This window comes from Eptesicus fuscus, chromosome 3, assembly GCF_027574615.1.
Source record: "Eptesicus fuscus isolate TK198812 chromosome 3, DD_ASM_mEF_20220401, whole genome shotgun sequence".
NCBI classification, from domain to species: domain Eukaryota; kingdom Metazoa; phylum Chordata; class Mammalia; order Chiroptera; family Vespertilionidae; genus Eptesicus; species Eptesicus fuscus.
Genome location: NC_072475.1, coordinates 108,528,480 through 108,549,746, shown reverse-complemented (window position 1 = coordinate 108,549,746; position 21,267 = coordinate 108,528,480).

Sequence of the window (21,267 nt, the reverse complement as noted above, 5' to 3'; positions counted from 1 at the left end):
TTCCTTATACCATTGCTGACAGTATTTCACTTATTTATAAGCTGAATACTTTATTGGTATTTTTACTTTGGAAAAATTATTACCTATTGACCAATTAATAATAATAATAATAACACGATTTTATTTATCTTCATTTATTCTTTCACTGATGCTCTTTTTTCTTTATGGAAATCCAATTTTCTAACCTGTATTATTATTTTTTCCTCTGAAGAACTTTAACGTTCTGTCAAGTTACTTTTACTGGCAGCAAATTTCCTCAATTTCTGTTTGCCTAAGAAAGTGTATTTCTTCATTAATTTTGAAAGATAATTTTACTGGATACAAAATTCTAGGTTAGTGTGTGTTGTTTTTTTTCTTTGAACACTAATTTTTGCTTTTATTCTTTTCTTTGCATTGTTTCTGAAGGGCAATCTGATGTAAGTCTTAACATTGCTTCTCTACAAGTAAGATGATTTTTTCATCTGATTCTTTCCAGATTTTCTTTGTCTTTTTGTTCAGTTTGAATAAAATATGCCTGATGTAGTTGTTTGCTTTTAGTATTTATTCTGCTTGGTGTTCTATCAGTTTTTTGATAAGTAGTTTGATGTCCATCATTAATTTTGAAAAATTCTTAGCCATTATTATTTCAAACATCTTCCTTCCTTCCTTCCTTCCACCTTCCATTTCCTTCCTCTCTCTCTCACTCTCTCTCTTTTTCTTCTCCTTTTGGTATTCATATTGGGTATAGTGTTTGGATAGTCTGTTTTGTCTTTCCTTCTTTTTTCTCTTAATAGTTTGATCTTAGAAATTTCTATTGACATTTCTTCAAGCTCACTGATTCTTACCTTGCCTGTGTCTAGCCTATTGATGGACTCATCAAAAGCATTCTACATTTCTGTTACAGTGTTTCTGATTTGGGGCATTTCCTTGTTATTTTTTCTAAGAGTTTTCATCTCTCTGTTTACATTTTCTATATGTTCTTCCATATAATGAATTGTAGCATATAAATGGCTATTATATGGAATAGATGATGTACACTTTTTCCATAATAGCCTTTAGCATTTTAATCATAGTTACTTTACATTTTCAATCTGATAATTCCAACATCTAAGTCATCTTGGAGTCTAGTTCTGATGCTTGTCTGTTTCTTCAAACTATCTTTGTTCTTAGCATGCATTTTCATTTTTTGTTGAAAGCTGGACATAATGTACTGATTCAAAGGAACTGTGATAAAAAGGTCTTTAATATGAAGTTCTGAGTTTATCTGTTTACTATAGCCATGGGTGTGAGAGGCAAAATTATTTTGGCATCCTCATTTTGCTCTCTCATGTTGTCTTTGTTTCCCCAACACATGTTTCTAAACATCTTTCAAATGACAACCATACTTTGTGGCTAGTTTTTTCATTCTGAGTTATTATGTGATCAGCAGAAGTTTTTTTTTTTATTTTAATGTAGTTCACTTAGTGTTTACCTTTATAGTTTGCTCTTGTTGTGGCCTGTTTAAATATGCTTGATCTGGGCTCATGATGGGTTACTACTATTTTTTAAAATTCTTTTGTTTTTCCCCCATTTTGCAGTTAGCTCTACTATCTTCCCAGAATAGGAGTCTGTGTATGGTGTGAGATAATAGTCAAATTTTACATTATTTTTATATAGATAAAAACTTTCTATAACTTGTTTTCCAAAATGAGACACACAAGTGAAAAAGTGTGCAATAATTAATTAACAACATTGGGCCAAAATCATTCCCACATAATATATTGAAAAGGCTCACCTTTTCCATTGCTTAACAACACTACATTATTCATAAATTAAGTGTTCATATATTGATTTTGTCCATTTTTGTGCCATTATTGTACTAACAATATACCATGCTTTTATAATAAGACTTGATATATTGTAGAACACGGTCTTCAATCTTTTCCAGGTGTATCTTGGCTGTTTCTGTCTCCATGTATATAAATTTATAATTAGTTTGTGAACTTGCATGAAAAAAGTCCTTTTGGAACTTTGTGAGATACAGTGATTTTATATATAAACTAGTGGCCCAGTGCATGAAATTCGTGCACATTAAAAGGGGATTAATTAGAGGAAATCTTTTAATATTGTTATTTGCCCTTTCTCTATAATAGAAGTGTCAGAGATGAAAGTAAATTAGTAAAATGTATATGAAAATCTTCCTCCTGTCAGAGTCTGGGGCATGCCGCGGGACCCAGAGTCAAGTACCCACCCACCCATGGCACTCAAAATCACGCAAGACCCAGACCCAACCAGCCCCACCCCCATTGGGCAAGATCCAGACCCGGCCGGCCCCACCTCCATCAAGCCCCACTGGGTGGGGGGAGCAGCCTCAGGTCCCCCAGCTTGGGGTGTGGGGCATGGCCTGAGGTTCCCCATCCCGGGGAGGGGGAACAGCCTGAGGTCCCCTGTCAAGCCCCACCAGGTGTGGAGCACAGGCTCAGGTTCCCTCCCCTGGCCCAGTACCACACAGCCTCAGGTCCCTGCTGATTTCTCCTTAAGGTTCCTTACGGGAACTCGGATTCCACTGTGGTTGCAGCCATCTTATGTCACAGAATCCCCACCTCCACTGTGGGCGCTGCCATCTTTGTGACGGTGTGATGGTGAATTTGCATGTTCCCTCTTTATTAGCAAGGACTAGAGGCCTAGTGCATGATATTAGTGCACTGGGGCGTGGGTCCCTCAGCCCAGCCTGTGCCCTCTCGCAGTCTGGGACCCCTTGGGAAATGTCTGACTGCTGCCTTGTGGCTGGATGGACTTATGCTGTTTCATAACCTGTTGCTTGAGCTTCTGCAGCTGCTGCACATGCACGGGGTGAGACACCACAGTCTGTCCTGTGAACACCATCGAGTGGGAGAGTCAAGCACAGAGGCAGGCTCACCCTGAGTTCCCTGCACTTCCCTAAGTCACTGAGTTGTTCAGACTGACTGCCTTCTACAGAGAATGGCACTGGGACCAGGACTAAGCTGGCCGTTGGACATCCCTCTCACAGTCTGGAACCCTTTGGGGGATGTCCGACTGCTGGCTTATTCCTGATCCCTGCAGGATCGAGCCTAAGCTGGCAATCGGTCATTCCTCAGGAGATGTCCGACTGCCTAAACTGGCAGTCGGACATCACCCAAAGGATGTAGCAGTGCACCAAATGGCAGGCGGCCAGGTAGGAGCCCCAATCAGGGCCGGGCACCAGGCCACTCGTGCTCATCCCAGCCCACTATGCCTGCTGCCAATGGTCAATAGTGTTGCCACGGAGTTGAGAGAAGCTCTTGGTGTGGCAGCTGTGCTTGCCAGCCTTGAGCCCAGCTACTGGCTGGGCGGTGCTTCCCCTGTGAGAGTGCACTGACCACCAGGGTATCGCTCCTGCATTGAGCGTCTTCCCCCTGGGGGTCAGTGCACATCATAGCAACTGGCCATTCTGGTCGTTCCACTGTATTGGTCGCTTAAGTTTTATTGTATAGTCTAGAGGCCCGGTGCATGAATTCATGCACAGGTGGGGTCTGGACAGCCTGCCTCAATGGAGGCCAATCAGGCCAGCCAGGGGGCAGGGAGGGGATGTGGGAAGTTGGCCAGCTAGCCCCATCTGCAATTGGGGTGAGGGGGCCGATTGGGGGCCACGTCAGCCAGCCCTGCCCCCGATTGGGGTGGGGGAGGCAATCAAGGCTGCAATGCACGTCATAGCCACTGGTTGTTCTGGTCATTTTGGTCATTCCATAATTCAGGTCACTTGGCTTTTATATATAGATTTAGGAAAAATTGATATCTGTGCAATATTGAGTCTTTTGATTCATGAATGAGGTATATCTCTTTGTTTGTTTAGGCTATCTTTAATTTCATTTAATGTTTCACAATGCTCTGCATTTTTTTACATATTTATTAATGTATTAACTATTTGATATATTTAGGAAAATGCTATTTTTTAAAACTATTGTATTTTTATTGCTATTAAATGGAAATTTATTTTTTGCACAGTACTTTTTTCCTTTAGTATTGTTAAGTTGTCTTATTAATTTAAATCATTACATGTATACTAGAGGCCCGGTCCACAAAACTCATGCATGGGGTGGTGTCCCTCAGCCCAGCCTGCACCCTCTCCAATCTGGAACATCCCTCTCACAATCCAGGTCTGCTGGCTCCCAACCACTCTCCTGCCTGCCTGCCTGCCTGCCTGATTGTCCCTAACCTCTTATGCCTGCCAGCCTGATCACTCCCTAACCACTCTCCTTCCAGCCTGATCAATGCCTAACTGCTCCCCTGCCAGCCTGGTTGCCCCTAACTGCCCTCCCATGCTGGCCTGGTCACCCCTAACTGCCCTACCCTGGAGGCCTGGACACCCCTAACTGTCCTCTCCTGCAGGCCTGGTCACCCCCAACTTCCCTCCCCTGCTGGCCTGGTCACCCCTAACTTTCCTCCCTTGCCAGCCTGGTCACCCCTAACTGCCCTCTCCTTCTGGCCCAATTGTTCCTAACTGCCCTCCCCTGCTGGCCTTGTCCCCACAACTGCTCTCCCCTGCAAGCCTGGTTCCCCACAACTGCCCTCCTCTGCAGGCCTGGGTCCCCCCCCAACTACCCTCCCCTGTTGGCCTGACCACCCACAAATGCCCTCCCCTGCTGTCCTGATAACCCACAACTGCCCTCCCCTGCCGGCCATTTTGTGGTGGCCATCTTGTATACACATGGGGGGTCATCTTGACCACATGGGGGTGGCCATCTTGTGTGTTGGAGTAATGGTCAATTTGCATATTACCTCTTTTTATATAGGACTAGAGGCCCGGTGCACGAAATTCGTGCACTGGAGGGGGGCGTGTCCCTCAGCCCAGCCTGCACCCTCTCCAATCTGGGACCCCTCGAGGGTTGTCCGACTGACTGTTTAGGCCCGATCCCAGATTGGGACTAAACGGGCAGTTGGACATCCCTCTCACAATCCAGGACTGCTGGCTCCCAACTGATCACCTGCCTACCTTCCTGATTGCCCCTAATGGCTTCAGCCTGCCAGCCTGATCACCCCCTAACCACTCCGCTGCCAGCCTGATTGATGCCTAACTGCTCCCCAGCCAGCCTGTTTGCCCCCAACCTCCCTCCTCTACTGGCCTGGTCACCCCGTAACTGCCCTCCCCTGCAGGGTTGATCGCCCCCAACTGCCCTCCCTTGCAGGCCTGGTGCCTCCCAACTGCCCTCCCCTGCTGGCCATCTTGTGGTGGCCATCTTGTGTCCACATGGGGTCAGGATCTTTAACCACATGGGGGCAGCTATATTGTGTGTTGCAGTGATGCTCAATCTGCATATTACTCTTTTATTAGATAGATAGAGGCCTGGTGCATGGGTGGGGGCTGACTGGTTTGCCCTGAAGGGTGGGGGTTCCCTTGTGGCATGGGGCAGCCTGAGCGAGGGGCCTGTGGTGGTTGGCAGGCTGGCCACGCCCCCTGGCCACCCAAGAGGAGGCCCAGGTATCTGGAATTTATTTACCTTCTACAATTGAAACTTTGTAGCCTGGAGCAAAGCCAAGCCTGCTGCTCGCTCCTTGGCCAGCAGCGATTTCTGTTGGACTTAATTCACCTTCTATAATTGAAACTTTGTAGCCTTGAGTGGAGACTTAGGCCGGCAACAGGATGGCTTCTTTTGTTACCGTGGAAACCCAAGCCTCCCTCCCGCTCTCGGTGGCTGTAGCCATCTTGGTTGGATTTATTTGCATATTTGCTCCTGATTGGCTGGAGGGCGTGGCTTGGCTGGTGGGTGTGGCTTAGGCATAGCAAAGGTGCAGTCAATTTGCATATTACTCTATTATTAGGTAGGATTATTTTGGATTTTTTATGTAAAAAATTATTTAATTTGAGAGTAATGAGTGTTCTGTTTCTTTCTACTCCTTTTTTTAAAAATAAATCTTTATTGTTCAGATTATTACAATTGTTCCTCTTTTCCCCCTCATAGCTCCCCTCCACCTGGTTCCCACCCCACCCTCTGCCCTTACCCACCCCACTGTCCTCATCCATAGGTGTACAATTTTTGTCGAGTCTCTTCCCGCATCCCCCACACCCTTTTCCACCTGAGAATTGTCAGTCCACTCCCTTTCTATGCCCCTGATTCTATTAGATTCACCAGTATTCTTTTCATCAGAGTTTTTATTCACTTGATTTTTAGATGCACTTGTTGATAGATATGTATTTGTTGTTCATAATTTTTATCTTTACCTTTTTCTTCTTCTTACTCTTCTTAAAGAATACATTTCAGGATTTTAAATAATACTTGTTTGGCGGTGATGAACTTCTTTAGCTTTTTCTTATCTGTGAAGCTCTTTATCTGACCTTCAATTCTGAATGATAGCTTTGCTGGGTAAAGTAATCTTGGTTGTAGGTTCTTGCTATTCATCACTTTGAATATTTCTTGCCACCTACTTCTGGCCTGCATAGTTTCTGTTGAGAAATCAGCTGACAATCATATGGGTGCTCCCTTAAAGGTAACTAATTGCTTTCTCTTGCTGCTTTTAATATTCTCTCTTTGCCTTTTGCTCTTGGCATTTTAATTATGATGTATTTTGGTGTGGTCCTCTTTGGATTCCTTTTGTTTGGGGTTCTGTGCACTTCCTGGACTTGTAAGTCTATTTCTTTCACCAGGTTGGGGAAGTTTTCAGTCATCATTTCTTCAAATAGGTTTTCAGTTTCTTGCTCTCTCTCTTCTTCTGGCACCCCCATAATTCGGATGTTGGTACACTTGAAGTTGTCCCAGAGGCTCCTTACACTATCTTCATATTTTTGGATTCTATTTTCTTTTTGCTTTTCCAGTTGGGTGTTTTTTGCTTCTTTGTATTTCAAATCTTTGACTTGATTCTTGCGATCCTCTTGTCTGCTGTTGGATCTCTGTATATTATTTTTTATTTCCGTCAGTGTGTGCTTAATTTCTAGTTGGTCTTTTTTCATATCCTTGAGGGTCTTGCTAAATTTATCGGCCTTTTCTAGAAAATTCTTGAAAAACCTTATAACGGTGGTTTTGAATTCTATATCCAGTTGTTCACTTTAATTCATTTCTTTCATTTGTGACCTGTTTCTTTGTTTCTGCTTTTTGGCTGCTTCCCTGAGTTGCTAGAGTGGCTTTGTGTGCTAGGTGTCCTATAGGGCCCAGTGGCTCAGCCTCCCCAGTTACCTGAGGTGGACACTCTTGGTGCACCCCTTTGTCGGCTGTGTGCACAGTCTTGTTGTAGTTAAGCCTTGATTGTTGTTGGTATCACTGGGAGGAATTGACCTCCAGGCCAATTGGCTGTGATGATCAGCTTTGTCTACGTTGGGAGAACTTCTGTGTTGGAGAAACCCTTATGAGACAAGACTTGCTTCAGTGGGGCTTTAGTGCTCACTGAGTCTGCCCCCTTAGTGTGTCCCTTATGGATCTGAGGAGTTGTAATCTGGATGGTCCCACTCTGACTCCTGGGTACACTGGCTCTTGGATCTCCAAGGAGGTGCTAATTTAGCCTCTGCCTGAGGCCACCCAGCAGGAGCTATGGAGAGATTTGCAGATTCCTTTTTTTTTTTTTTTTGGGGGGGGGGGGTTTGGAGGTGCCCAGACGAGGCCCAGCTGTGAAGCAATGCAAGCTGCTGTGGGGCCTTGGGCCTTCTTTTGGATGTTCTGGGTCTCTCTGTCCCAGCTGCAGTTTGTTAGGTAAGTTTAGAATTCAAAGGACCAGGCCATTCATATGGAAAAGGCTCTGTGCTCAGCTTGGATGGGGTGGAGTCTTATGGGGGAGCAAACAGCAATGGCTTCCCATCAGCCCTGCCCTAAGAGGCCCCTGGGTCTCAGTGTCCCACGGTAATCGCTGCAAACACCTCTGAGAGAAAGCCACCCTCAAGTTTTGCCTGCTGCCAGACAGTCCAGTTTCTTCCCGAATGAGTCTGGGTCCTCTAGTCTGGCCTGGAACTGGAGTTCAGAGCAGTCGGGAGCTTTTGTCTCCCTCCCGATTGAGAAAGCCAGCTGTGTACTCAATTTCCAGCCCTCTCCACACGCACCTCCGTACCTCTGCCTTCCACAGCTCCTGTGAGTCTCAGTGTGCTTTACTCTTTCCTTCTAGTTGTAGAATTTCCACTCAGCCATCCTTCCTGTGGTTCTGGATGATGTCCATTTTGTCTTTTAGTTGTAGTTTTGAAATTGTTGTGCAAGGCAGCAGTTTAGGTGTTTACCTATGCCGCCATCTTGGTTTCTCTCTTTCTAGTCCTTTTATTTTTCTTCTTAATATTATGCACCAGCTAGGTATTTTGTAATTTGTAGGTAAAGGTAGCATTCCCACTGTTATACAGATTAGTAAATAAATTTATGAAAAATTAAGTGATTTTTTTGAGGATCACTGAAGTAATGAGTGAATCTCTCTAGTGTTCACTATACCACACTGACTCTATCAAGCATGATTGCAATATTACAAAACTAGAAAGACACAAAAATGATCAGTTAACATGCTGAATGTCAACACTCCACTACTTCCACCATCACAACTACTACCATCTCTGTAGGAAAAACGTTTTGTGTCTCTAATCCTGAAGTTTCTAAAGGTAACTAGACTCAGCAAAATTAGAAGCACCAAATGAACCAGCACTTTGACACATTTGAATTTCAACTCTTTTAATGTCACAACTTATCTCAGTGCAAATATTCTGCATTTTTTTAAGCCAGTTTTAACAGTTCAAAATTATCTTCTTTATTGAATCAAAATTTACATCCTTGTAACCTTTTTTTTCTGAGAGAATGGCATGACATAAAGAAAAAAATATTCGTGTTTGGAATTAGAGATCATGTAGTTTTCATGGGGTATGTTATTGGTGGGCTTGTAACCAGGGCCTCAGGCATACGTGAATCCTGTCTTAAAGTTTCTCTGGGACCTTGCTCAGAAGGACTGGTTTGGGGACAAGAGTCTGCCTTAGGGTCTGCAGTTGGGTACACAGATAGAGTGCCGCTTACCAGTTGTGTGGACAGTATATCTCTTTCCAAATCACTAGGTGGGTCCTTAGGCAGGCAGAAACTGGCCCTGGACCATGGCTAAGAAGGGCTTAAACCAAGCCCCAGGGATGCTTCAGGATGAACAGTGGGACCAAGGTCTACAGCCTGTCTCTAGTGGCACACATGTCTCCCAAACAATCCCTAGGTGGGCAGGACTACTCATAGACATAGCTGAAAGGGGCTGGAGCTGAGTCACAGAGCCATTTCGGTATCTGCTGTCAGACCAAAGTTGTCAGGCAGACCTGTTCATGATCTGTGGCTGGAGGTGCTGGAGTCCAATTTCAGGACCATCTCAGAACCTAAAGTTAGACTGAGTTTGGCAGGGTTGCCTTCACGGGCTTTCAGATCACAACTGAGTGGGGCTGGTGCTGTGTCACAGAATCACTTCATGGTCCATAACTTGGGCCAAAAACTGTGGGTCTATTGCCCAAGGCATGATTAGGCATGACTCTTCCTGGGGCCAGGGGACTATGGTGCTAGTGGCAAGACCAAATGGGGTTGCAACTGAGTCCAGCAGGGGATGGAGCTATTTCCTGGTGTGTAACTGGGACCACAGTCACCAACTCAGCCACTTGGGCACAGGCCTGCCTTCCCAAAAGGGCCTGCCTTGGACTTGGACTATACTGAGTGTCAGTTTTCTACCTGGATCCCAAAGCTCCCACAAAGGCACTTTTTTTCTGTAAATGGCTGACAAATTATTGTTGTTGAGGGGGCATATGAGTGAGAGACCATCTATTCTACCATCTTGCTGACATTACTCTCTCTGGAGGAAACTTAACTGCAGATAAATAAATGAAAGAAGACCATCTGCAAAACTGTGTACTGTATGGTTCCAACTGTATAACATTGTTGAAGTGGTAAAACTATGAAGAAAGTAAAAATATCAGGTGTTAAATATTCCCATGGGTTAGGAGACCGAGAGGGATAGATAGCACATATAATTTTTAGGGCAGTTGAAGCTATTCTGTTTGATACCAGAGTGGTGGACACATGCGATTATATATTTGCCCAAACCTATGGAATTTACAGCACAAGGACTGAACCTAACATGGACTCTGGATGATAATGTAGATTCATCATTGTAATAAATGTACTACTCTGGTGGGGATGATGATAGCAGGGGAGGCTATCAATCTGTGTGGTCAGGGGTATATGAAAACTCTGTACTTTCATTTTAAGTTCATTCTGTGAATGTAAAACTTCTCTAAAAACAAAGTCTATAAAAATAATCTAATTCAAATGTTTATATGAAATGTTTTTCTGTCTTTTCAAGATGGTAAATACATTAAAATTTTGAATAATATAAATTTCCCATAATTGAATCACCCTTGTATTTTTATTTTTTATGAAGCTCAACTAGATGTTGAAACAATGTTAATACATTGGTGAATTCATATTATTTCTTTAGTTCCTGACCATTTTACTGAACAATAATTTTTCAGGAGGTCAACTTTGTTTTCCTGGGCAAGAATCAAATTGTTGTCAATAAAAAGTATTACTCTTCATTCTTAAGATTTGTATATGTTCTTTGTTTTTAATAAATAATTTTATTAGATAGAACCTTTAGAAAACATCTATAATAATAAAAGCATAGTAGGCTAATTAGACTGAACGTACTTCCTTCCGGACAAAGCCGCAGCGGGTGGGGGCTGAGGCAGAGGGTCCCGGCCATGGCAGCGGGGGCCAAGGCCCTTGCATGAATTTCGTGCATTGGGCCTCTTTACATAATAACAGCTATAATAGCAGGGCATTTTGCCCTTTAATGGTAATGCCTTCACACTTGTTATTATTTCACTTAATTTTTTATGTTTATTTTAAAAAATAAAACTTTCTGATTCTTGAATGTTGGAATAAGTTCAGTATTGAAACAGGCCAGCAGGGGAGGGCAGTTCGGGGGGACCAGGCCTGCAGGAGAGGGCAGTTGGGGGCAACCAGGCCTGCAGGGGAGGGCAGTTTGGGGCGACCATGTCGGCAGGGGAGGGCAGTTAGGAGTGACCAGGCTGGCAAGGGAGAGCAGTTGGGGGTGACCAGGCCTTCAAGGGATGATAGTTAGGGGCAACCAGGCCAGCAGGGGAGGGCAGTTAGGGGTGACCAGGCCAGCAGGGGAGGGCAGTTAGGGGCAATCGGGCTGGCAGGAGAGGGCAGTTAGGGGCAATCAGGCCGGCAGGGGAGCAGTTAGGAGTTGATCAGGCTGGCAGGGGAGTGGTTAGGGGGTGATCAGGCTGGCAGGCAGAAGCAGTTAGGGGCAATCAGGCAGGCAGGAAGGCAAGCAGTTGGGAGCCAGCAGTCCTGGATTGTGAGAGGGATGTCCAACTGCCCATTTAGGCCCTATCCCACCGGGGGACATCGCCCCCTTGCACGGATTTTGTGCACCGGGCCTCTAGTCCTATGTAATAAATGCCTAATATGCAAATTGTCCCCTCAGGCGGCCGTTAGACCGGGTGTTCTACCGGGAGACTGGGAGTTTGACCGCTTGCTATGACGTGCACTGACCACCAGGGGTGGTGACCAACCTCCCGCAGTGCCTGGGTTGGGGCTGTGACCTCTCTTTGGTTACCTGGGGGCAGGTGCAACGGGGACAGAGGTGCGGTGAGAATGTGGGATGTCCACCAAGCTTGCTTTCACTCCCCATCTACCCTCCCCCAGGACACCAGGGCTCATGTGCCAGGGAAGCCCCCAAGATTAGGTGCTGGGTACCAATGAGGATCCCACCCCGAACCCATGTGGCCTCTTCTGGGTGAGCCGGGCCACAGCTGCCGGGACTGCTGGGGCTGGTCGGGCTCCCTGTGGGTTTGCAAAGGAGCTGGTCTGTGAGGCCAGCCTGGAGAGAGTGTGCTGCCTGCCCAGCTTATGTGTGGCATTGCTGGGTGGCCCAGAGGCCCATGCTGCACCTCGGCCCATGGCATCTGGCTGCGCTCACCACATCTCCACGTGGGGACTCAGGCCCCAATACTCAGGTAGAGGGGGCCACACAGGTGCCTGGGAGCCCAGGTACTGCCCAGGGCCCAGAGATCAGCTGGGACCTGCCCTTCAATGCTAGACACTCATGTTTCGATCACCAGCCAGGCCTAGGGACTGTACCCATGCACAAATTTCGTGCACTGGGCCTCTAGTTCTGTAATAAAATAGAATCCTGCTAATAAGGCTTCTGACAATGATTACAAACAAGTTCTACAAAGTAGAAGCACAAGTGCAATTTTGAATAATGGAAACACCTGGGGCCAGAAATCTCAGAAATTAGTGCAGTCAGCTAGGTTAGGGTTCTGATTCTCCTAACCAGGAAATAGACATGTCAATAAATTCTTATCAAACTAATAAATAAGGAAATAAAAGTTCATTCTTCTCTGTATCAAGTTAGGATACATTTATTTTATTTTAGCTAGCATTTTGATATAATAATTGTAACTAGAAAATAAATAACACACCAGGCAGGGGAATTATTTAAGGGAAGCAATTATTTTCTTAAATAGCCAAATATTTTTGGAATCTCTGCTGGTTGTATCCAGAGCAAATTTACCAAAGACCATGTTTAATAAAAATCCCTTTGGTTTGTCCCAGGTTACTTTTCAAGATCTAGTACTTCACTCCCTTTATTATTTCCTCTTCACCATGTTTTCCCTCACTTTAAATTCTCCATTGAGACTGCTTACCAAGTCAATTATCCCCAAACTCTCATTTTAAGTTAAAAACACACATACACAGTATACTCAATAACCCTAGAACAAATATAATTTATAAAAATAATAATTTGCAGTGCCAGCTCTTTGGGGGAATTGTTCCCCTCCTCTGTGAATGTGTCTAATGAGAGCTGTGTTATCAGGAGGGGAATAGACCATTTGGGTTCCCAGATTGCTTGCCTTTGGCCTATTTAGCATTATTATTTTTTTAAAGTTGCAATTCGTATTAGCCTTAAGAAATGAATGAAAATTGGCGATGAATGAAAAAGTTAATAGATGTTAGTAGTGTAATTAGCAAAGGTCTGATCTTGCAAAAGTGGTTTTACAACAGCAGTCTTTGGAGGACTTGCAAATCTCCAGTCTGTCTGCCTGAAACTCCACAGTACATGGAAGGAAGGGGTTCCAATATTCTGGAATCAAAATAAGGAATCAAGTGTTTTTTCAGTGAAGAAAAAACGAATTGCCCTCCTCCACCACCCCACAAGGAAATGATAAGAATTCTGAGTCTCATTCAGCCTCACAGACATAGTCCATCTTTTCCCCAGACAAGTGAGAACAGAATGCAATAGAAGTTTAAATGATCTGTGGGAGCAGATATAATGTAATTGAGATGATATTTTTATCTCAATACAAAAATCTACTTGGTGTGAGAAAAGAAGTATATAAATATGTGGCAGGAAAAGAATGATCCCTTTACATGAAAAAGTAGCAACATGAATTTCATTTTGTGAATTTTTTCTACTTTTTGCCCTCATGGTATCCCTTTACTGGAGTTAATCTTTGGTCTGAGTAGAACAGAAAACACTTGAGTTTTCAGTAAAAAGTACTGGAAAGAAGTCTAGAATAAAAGATACAAAGGACTGGGAATAAATAATATAATTAATGTTTGTTCTGAGATAAGTTTGCACATAAAACATTACATTTTGAAAATATATTTAAAACTAACAACACTCAGTGTTGGTAATGGTGCTAAGAAATGACACCTCTCACATTCTCGTGGGCATGTACATTATTAAAATGTCCATGTAGGGCCATCTGGTAGATTACAGATATAATGCATTAAACATAAAATGGTGTTTGACTCTGTTATTATAGCACACAATTATCTACCATAAAGAAGCCAATATGGCTAAAATAGTGTATGTAAAATATATGGATATTCTCACTAACACTTCTTAGAATTTTTTAAAATAAGGAATCAAATGAAATAACTAGTGATTTAAGGGACAATCTGAACAAGTTATGATGCATTGATACAGTGGAATATTATACACTATTTTTAGTAAAGAGTTTACATTCAAGGGAAATTGTGCAAAAATAAAATTATAGAGGAAGAAATTCTTTCTAATTAAGTCACAAAGTCATTTTCACTACATTAAAATTTTTAAAAAATTGCCTGCTGAAGTGGAAATGTGCAACATCAACATACAAAAACAATCAACACCTAACAGTAAAATGAGAAATGTTCAGTTAAATTCTGATAAAGACATGAAAGTTGTCAGTAAGGATTCCCAACCTTATGATTCTAAAACTCTAGTAAAAATAACAATGAAGTGCCACTCTTTCACCTATCATATTGGTAGGAAATTAAAAAAAAAATGGTAATGTACAAATCTGGTTAGGGTGAAGAAATGAAATGCAAAAATGGCTTCATTTAATTTTCCAGGATACAGAAAACAGTAACATATTTGGAGATCTATATGGTAAGAGCTGTAAAAAATAAAATGTATCTATAATTTCACCCTACAATTTCATTTCTAGGTATTTATCTTGCAAAAATACCAGCACATATGTTAAGATTTATATGAAAGAATATCTGCCACAATATTGTCAGAAAGGCTTATAGGTCAAAAGTAAGCTAACACTATACACAAATAAATTGTAGTACCACCTTTCAATGTGATACAATGTGGCCATCTGAAAGAATAGAGAAGATCTGTATTGCTGATATTTGACCCTTAGCGGGTCTTTAAATAAATAAATTACTAATGATAAAAAGTGTCCAAACTTTGTCTGTGATACATATTCGTTTGAAAGATACATAAAAAAAGCTTACGATGGGAAAATAATGAATTCTTCATTTTACAGAATTTTGTTTAATTTTTTCTACCATGGTCATGCAAGTATTTTCCAATTTAAACTTCTAAAGTATAATTATTAACATATAATCCTCTTTCTTAAAATATATTTTTATTGTAAATTTTATTTTATCATATATAATATTAAATTATGTTACACATTGTATTCTTTGTTAAGTACCAAAAAATTAAAACAGATTGAACAAATATTGATAATTATTAACATATCTGGTGGATTTATGGTGAATTATTTTTTGTGGGCTTTAATTTATATTATAGGTTTCTTTATTTTTATAATCAAATAAACATTTATTTGTAGAGAAGCTATTGACAGATGCTTACATGATTGGTTATGGCATTTCAGTATACTAACTCAAATCTTTTATTTCAGGAAAGTTTTCTTAAATTATATATTTAAATGTTTCTTCTATTCCAATATTCTGGATTATTTTCAACCTTCATTTATGAATATATAAATTTATTTTGCCTCTCCTCTATAACCATCATTTTTTCTAAGACTTTTTAGCTCTTATTGAATTCCTATTTAATTATGATTACCTTAAATATTTCTCCATGTATCTTACTATATTATACATAATATTGTTTTGTTTTTTTCCTATTTTTTTAAAATATATTTTATTGATTTTTTACAGAGAGGAAGAGAGAGAGATAGAGAGTTAGAAACATCGATCAGCTGCCTCTTGCATACCCCCTACTGGGGATGTGCCCGCAACCAAGGTACATTCCCTTGACCGGAATCGAACCTGGGACCCTTGAGTCCGCAGGCTGATGCTCTATCCACTGAGCCAAACCGGTTTTGGTGTTTTTTTCCTATTTTTAAAATATGTTTCTATTGATTTGAGAGAGAGAGAGAGGAAGAGTGCAAGACAGAGAGATAGAAACATTGATGAGACACATTGAATGGTTGCCTCCTGAACGTCTCCTACTTTGGATTGAGCCCACAATCTGGGCATGTGCCCTGACCAGGAATCGAACTGAGGACCTCTTGATTCATGGATCGTCACTCAACCACTGAACCACACTAGCTGGGCTTGTTTTGACCTATTTTTAATTTTTTTTCTTTAGTATTTTTATCTTCTTTTGGGAATTTTGGAAGACCTTATTTTATTATTTTATTTTGTTTTGTTTTATTATTTTATTTTATTATTTTATTTTATTTTATTTTATTTTATTTTATTTTATTTTATTTTATTTTATTTTATTTTGTGTTTTTATTTTCTCCCTGAATTTTTGTATTTCTACTTTGCATTCTTCCTTAGAAGAAGTAACTGCTTATTTTTCAAAATTGGTTACTTTATTGCTCATATTTTTATAAGCATAGTTGCAGTATTTTGCTGATGAGTACTGTCATCCGTTAGAAAGTTATGCAACTCCTTTTCTTTTATTTTATAATTATGGTAATTTTGTATCCAAGATTTGCTGGTGCTGTTTTAAAAGTCCATTGTTAAAATAGCTGGCTTTTCCTGGACCACATATTTATAAGAGGTTCCCTTGAACAGAGTATTCCAGGTGGTTGGTTTTCATAATACAAGTCTAACTTCTTCAACTACGTCTCTGGAAGCCAACTTTTTGGCTTTTGGTTTGTTTTTATAAACCAAATCCAGTCGAGGACTTTTGCTGCCAGCAGTTCACCTCTGTTTTGTTTCTGCTATTCAAAAAAATGATATACATATTTAAACTTTGGTCATGCCCCTTGTCTTCACAAAGTATACATTTGCTAAATGCCTGTGTTCATAATGCTATCCTGCTTAACATTTATAACTTTATTCAAATAAGGCTGCTAAACTTAAAAACATTTATGTAACTTCTATTTAAAGTAACCTTCTCTTATGATAAACTAGAAGCCTGGTGCACAAAATTTATGCATGGGGTTGGGGGGTGTCCCTCAGCCCAGCCTACACTCTCTCCAATCTGGGACCCCTCGAGGGATGTCTGACTACCCATTTAGGCCCAATCCCACCTAAATGGGCAGTCGAACATCCTTCTCACAATCCAGGACTGCTGGCTCCCAACTGCTCACCTGCCTGCCTGCCTGATTGACACCTAACTGCTCCCCTGCAGACCTGGTCGCCCCTAACTGCTCTCTCCTGCAGGCCTGGTCCCTCCCAACTACCCTCCCCTGCCGGCCATCTTGTGTCCACATGGGGGTGGCCATCTTTGACCACCTGACGGTGACCATCTTGTGTATTGAAGTGGTGGTCAATTTGCATATTACTCGTTTATTAGATAGGATATTTGACATGTGTAAATGATTTATTTTTCCCAAACCACTGTAAGTTTTCCATTTTCAATAGGAAAACAAAAAGGTTCATAAAGAATCTACAAAAATCACATTTTATCTGCACAAATGAATTTATGATGATAATGTCCAGAGGATCTCGTATGTAACCAGTGGTCTTACTTTGAAGTTTATTTCAAAAGATTATTCTTAACTTTTTCTAATGGCTGGAATTATTATTAAAATAAACATACACCTTCTCAAAATTATTCTCCTTACAAAGAGTTTTATGGGGGGTTTTATGTTCAAATTAGAGGCCCAGTGCATGAAATTCATGTACGTGGGGTGGGGGGTTCCTCAGCCCAGCCTGCACTCTCTCCAATCCAGGACCCCTCGGGGGATGTCTGACTGCCAGTTTGTGCCTTCACTTTTAGTAAATGACAGCTCCATTGTTGTTTCTTTCTTTTCATACTTAAACCCATTGGAATTAGTAAGTATTCAAAATTTGTATACATTTTGGAGGGACACTCTATATATCTCTAGTCAGTGGTAAAAGGAACCAATAAGAGGTGTGGAATCCCCAGACAGGAAACCTTGTTCACTCCCCACATGTCTCCCTACTCCGTTTTCCACCTTCATGGGCAGTGGGAGAATCAATGTTTTCTCTCATTAACTCGGAAAAGCACATCCTGTCACCTGCTGCCCAGCAGGAGTGCGCTAGGCCCCAAGGGAGCAAGGCTCAGTCAGGGCATCAGCACCCCAAGTGCAAAATCCTCCTCTTCAGTCACTCCAACTCTCCTGCCATTTTACTTGCCTACTCTGGGTTCCTGATCTCGAACACTGACCAAAGGCACCTCAGCGAGGGCCGCCTCGCACCCACCAGGTGTGTCTGTCTGCACCTGCTCCTGCCTCAGCACTTGCATTAGCCCCACGGAGGCAATCTTATCACCGCACTGGCCTCTGTAGGAACAGGGCTTCACCACTCTGCCCTCTCACTGTCATCTCACAGCCACCTGCCCTGAGCACCCAGACATGCTCCAAAGGACGGAAGTATGGTGGAGGGACGGGGGGAATGTGCACACTCCGTGGTCTGGGACTGTTGCATGTGCGTGTGGGTGACAGCGCACTGGGGGACGTTCACACACAAGGGGTGGGGGAGGATGCTTGCACTGGAGGCCTGAGCTGTGCAGATCCACAAACCCATCCAGCATGGCCAGGAGGACGTCAATCTGGCCCCCACCGTGGCTGTCCCTGTGATAGCGCACCTTCTGGGCCAGGAGGCAGGACTGGTACAGCAGCTCCTTGATTCTGATGGTCCACAGGCCTTGCTTCAGTTTGGCCCACAGGCTCCTCTTGACACCACTTACAACCACCTCTGCCATGTGGGAAATACAGGCCACCCTCTGCTGGGTCCTGCCTCCCCCTCCCTCATCCCCAACACTGCAAGACCCTGCCCACCGGGCCAGGTCTGCGGCGGAGGGGCCTCTCTGCATGCCTGCGGACCGCCGTCCAGGGCCGTGGTGGAGAAGCCTCTCTGCCGTGGTCCCACCCCCACCCCCAACACTGCAAGTCCCTGTCCACCCATGCCTGCTGCACACACAGCCTGCTGATCAGTTGTTACAGTGATGGCGTCTGACCAATTTGCATATTACCCTATTGTTAGTATAGATATGCATATAAAACTCAACTCCAATACTTAACTGTCAAATATTAGGTAAAATTATACAGAAAACAAATTATTTCATATTTACTGAATAAGATTCTTCCTGATAATACACTATTCAGTCTTTCAATAAAATGAATAGATTTTAGTTGCTTAAAGGATTTATTCAACTCCTAAAAGTTCTTGGCTTCCTCCCAGGAAGTAGTTTACACAGTGACACTTTAGGGTGATAAAGTGATATGGAGAGATACTTATATTCTCACAGGCGTGTACATCTGCTAAAAGACTGGCAATTGCCTTCAAGCCTCAGCAACTTCTTCTGAATCTTCAACAGTGAAATTTTCATCATTTTAGGGTAGACTTACTTTTTGGTATAGTCAACTAAAAATTGTCCAGTAGCATTGTATTATTTTCAAAACTCACAGAAAATTTTCTGGGAAGCTAAAAATAAATATATCTTATACCAAATCACACATGGTAATTTTATGACATTGAAAATGTCAATTAAGAAAACAGATACTTTACAATATAGAAAATAAAAAGTAATTCATTGTATTTAAATACATTTTCAAAACATGATACAATATTTTAAATTGAAGCCCAATATTTTAAAAAATAAAACAAAGACTTACTTTCCTCTTGTCTAATAATGAATTTTAATGTCTTATGGCCACATAAACTATAATCAGTCACAACTGATATATAAGCTATTTGAATATTATGAAGGCTGTATTCATGTTTAAATTTAACTTTCTTTTACCTTTATTGTATTAAGAAGTTATGTCTTTTCTCTTTTCGACAGGTAAGCTGTACCTATTCATTCCTACTTCTGAGATCTTATTTCTTCCAATATTAACTGTTTTTTTAAAGATAACTTTAATCTGTTTCTCTCTACTAGGCCTTGTCTCCCTATATTTAAGCATGTAGACTCATTCTCTATCTTGAAGTAACTTTCACTTGACTCATGACCCTGAATAGCTATTACCCAAATCTCTATAGGGGTTATAGACAGGTAGAGGAGAAAATGATTATTCTGAGTTTGTATACTGTATTAAATATTGCAGTTATTATACTAAGAATAATTAAAACCTTTAAGATAGGGATGACTAGGTACTGAAAGTGGAAGATATTATGTGACAGGTTTTGGTTCTCCAACAAATCATCCTTCCCATAGTACACAGAATAAATTTAGAGGTAGGGAGCGTGGATGGTTGGAGACTAAAATTGCCAGGATTTAGTGATGGATTGGATATGGTATGATTCTTCAGCTTCTGGCTTAAGGAACTGGACAGATGGTGTATCTGTCCCTGAAATTGGAAATTTATGTTTGTTTGTTTTGTGTTTTGTTTTGTTTTTTGAGGAAAGATTCTAGAAGACACCATGAATTAAAAGTAGTGTGAATACATGTAGGTGGAGCTGTTGAGTAAGTAGCTGGATTTATAGGCTTGAATCCAAAAGTAAATTCTGGGATAGAGATAAACATTTGGAATTCATTTAGTTATAGTTAATCAATTAACTATAGACATGAATACATTTGCATCAATAGATTGAAAGTGACATGAGAATAGGGCTTAAGACCAAGCATAGAATAATTACACAGTGTATGGTCAATTCAGGAAGCTGTCTGCAACAGACTTATATATAGCCAGAGTTAAGAAAATGAAAATGTTATTGTAAATCAAGCCAAGGGAAGATACTTTTCTATAGAAAATATTAACAACAGTGCCAATCTGGTTTATAGTCAAAACAAAATTTAAAAATTTCCATTTCATTTTTTAATGTATTTTTATTGTTGTTAGTATTACAGATAACTCCCATTCCCTCCCTTTCCTCCTCCTCCCAGGCCCACCCCCTACCCCCAGGTCTTCAGTACCCTATTGCCGTGTCCATGGGCTATGTATGTAAGTATATAAATTATTTGGTTTATCTCTTTTCATCCTCAAACCCCACATCTAGGTATGCCATTCTGTTCCATATCTCCCCACTTCAGGTCTTATTTTGTTGGTCAACTCATTCTGTTCATTGGATCCTACAAATAAGTGAGGTCATGTGATATTTGTCTTTCTCAGTTTGGCTTATTTCACTTAGCATAATATTTTCCAGGTCCATCTATGCTCTCCCAAAGGGTAAGAGATCCCTCTTTCTCATAGCTGCATACTATTCTATAGTGTAAATGTCCCACAGCTTTTTTATCCATTTATCTACTGATGGGCACTTGAGCTGTTTCCAAATCTTAGCTATCTACCTAATAAAAGAGTAACATGCCAATTGACCATACCTTCGTGATGCCCACCAGCCAATCAAGAGTCAGTGTGCAAATTAACCCAACAAAGATGGCGGGTTAATTTGCATACCCAGGCACCGAGTGGCCAGGGGTGTTCCACACCACCCCAGCTGCTCCGGGCCTCTGGGCAGCTTGGGAAGGCGGAAAGGCAGCTCTAGGATGGAGCAGAAAGGCGGGTCTGGCCAGAGCGAAGGTGGTGCCAGTAGCCAGGGGAAGGAAGGCCCACTCTTGCATGAATCTTCATGCATCGGGCCTCTAGTTATAAATAACACTGCTATGAACATAGGGGTGCATATATTATTTTGGATTGGTGTTTGGTGGGTTTTAGGATATATTTCCAGGAGTGGGATTGCAGGGTCAAAC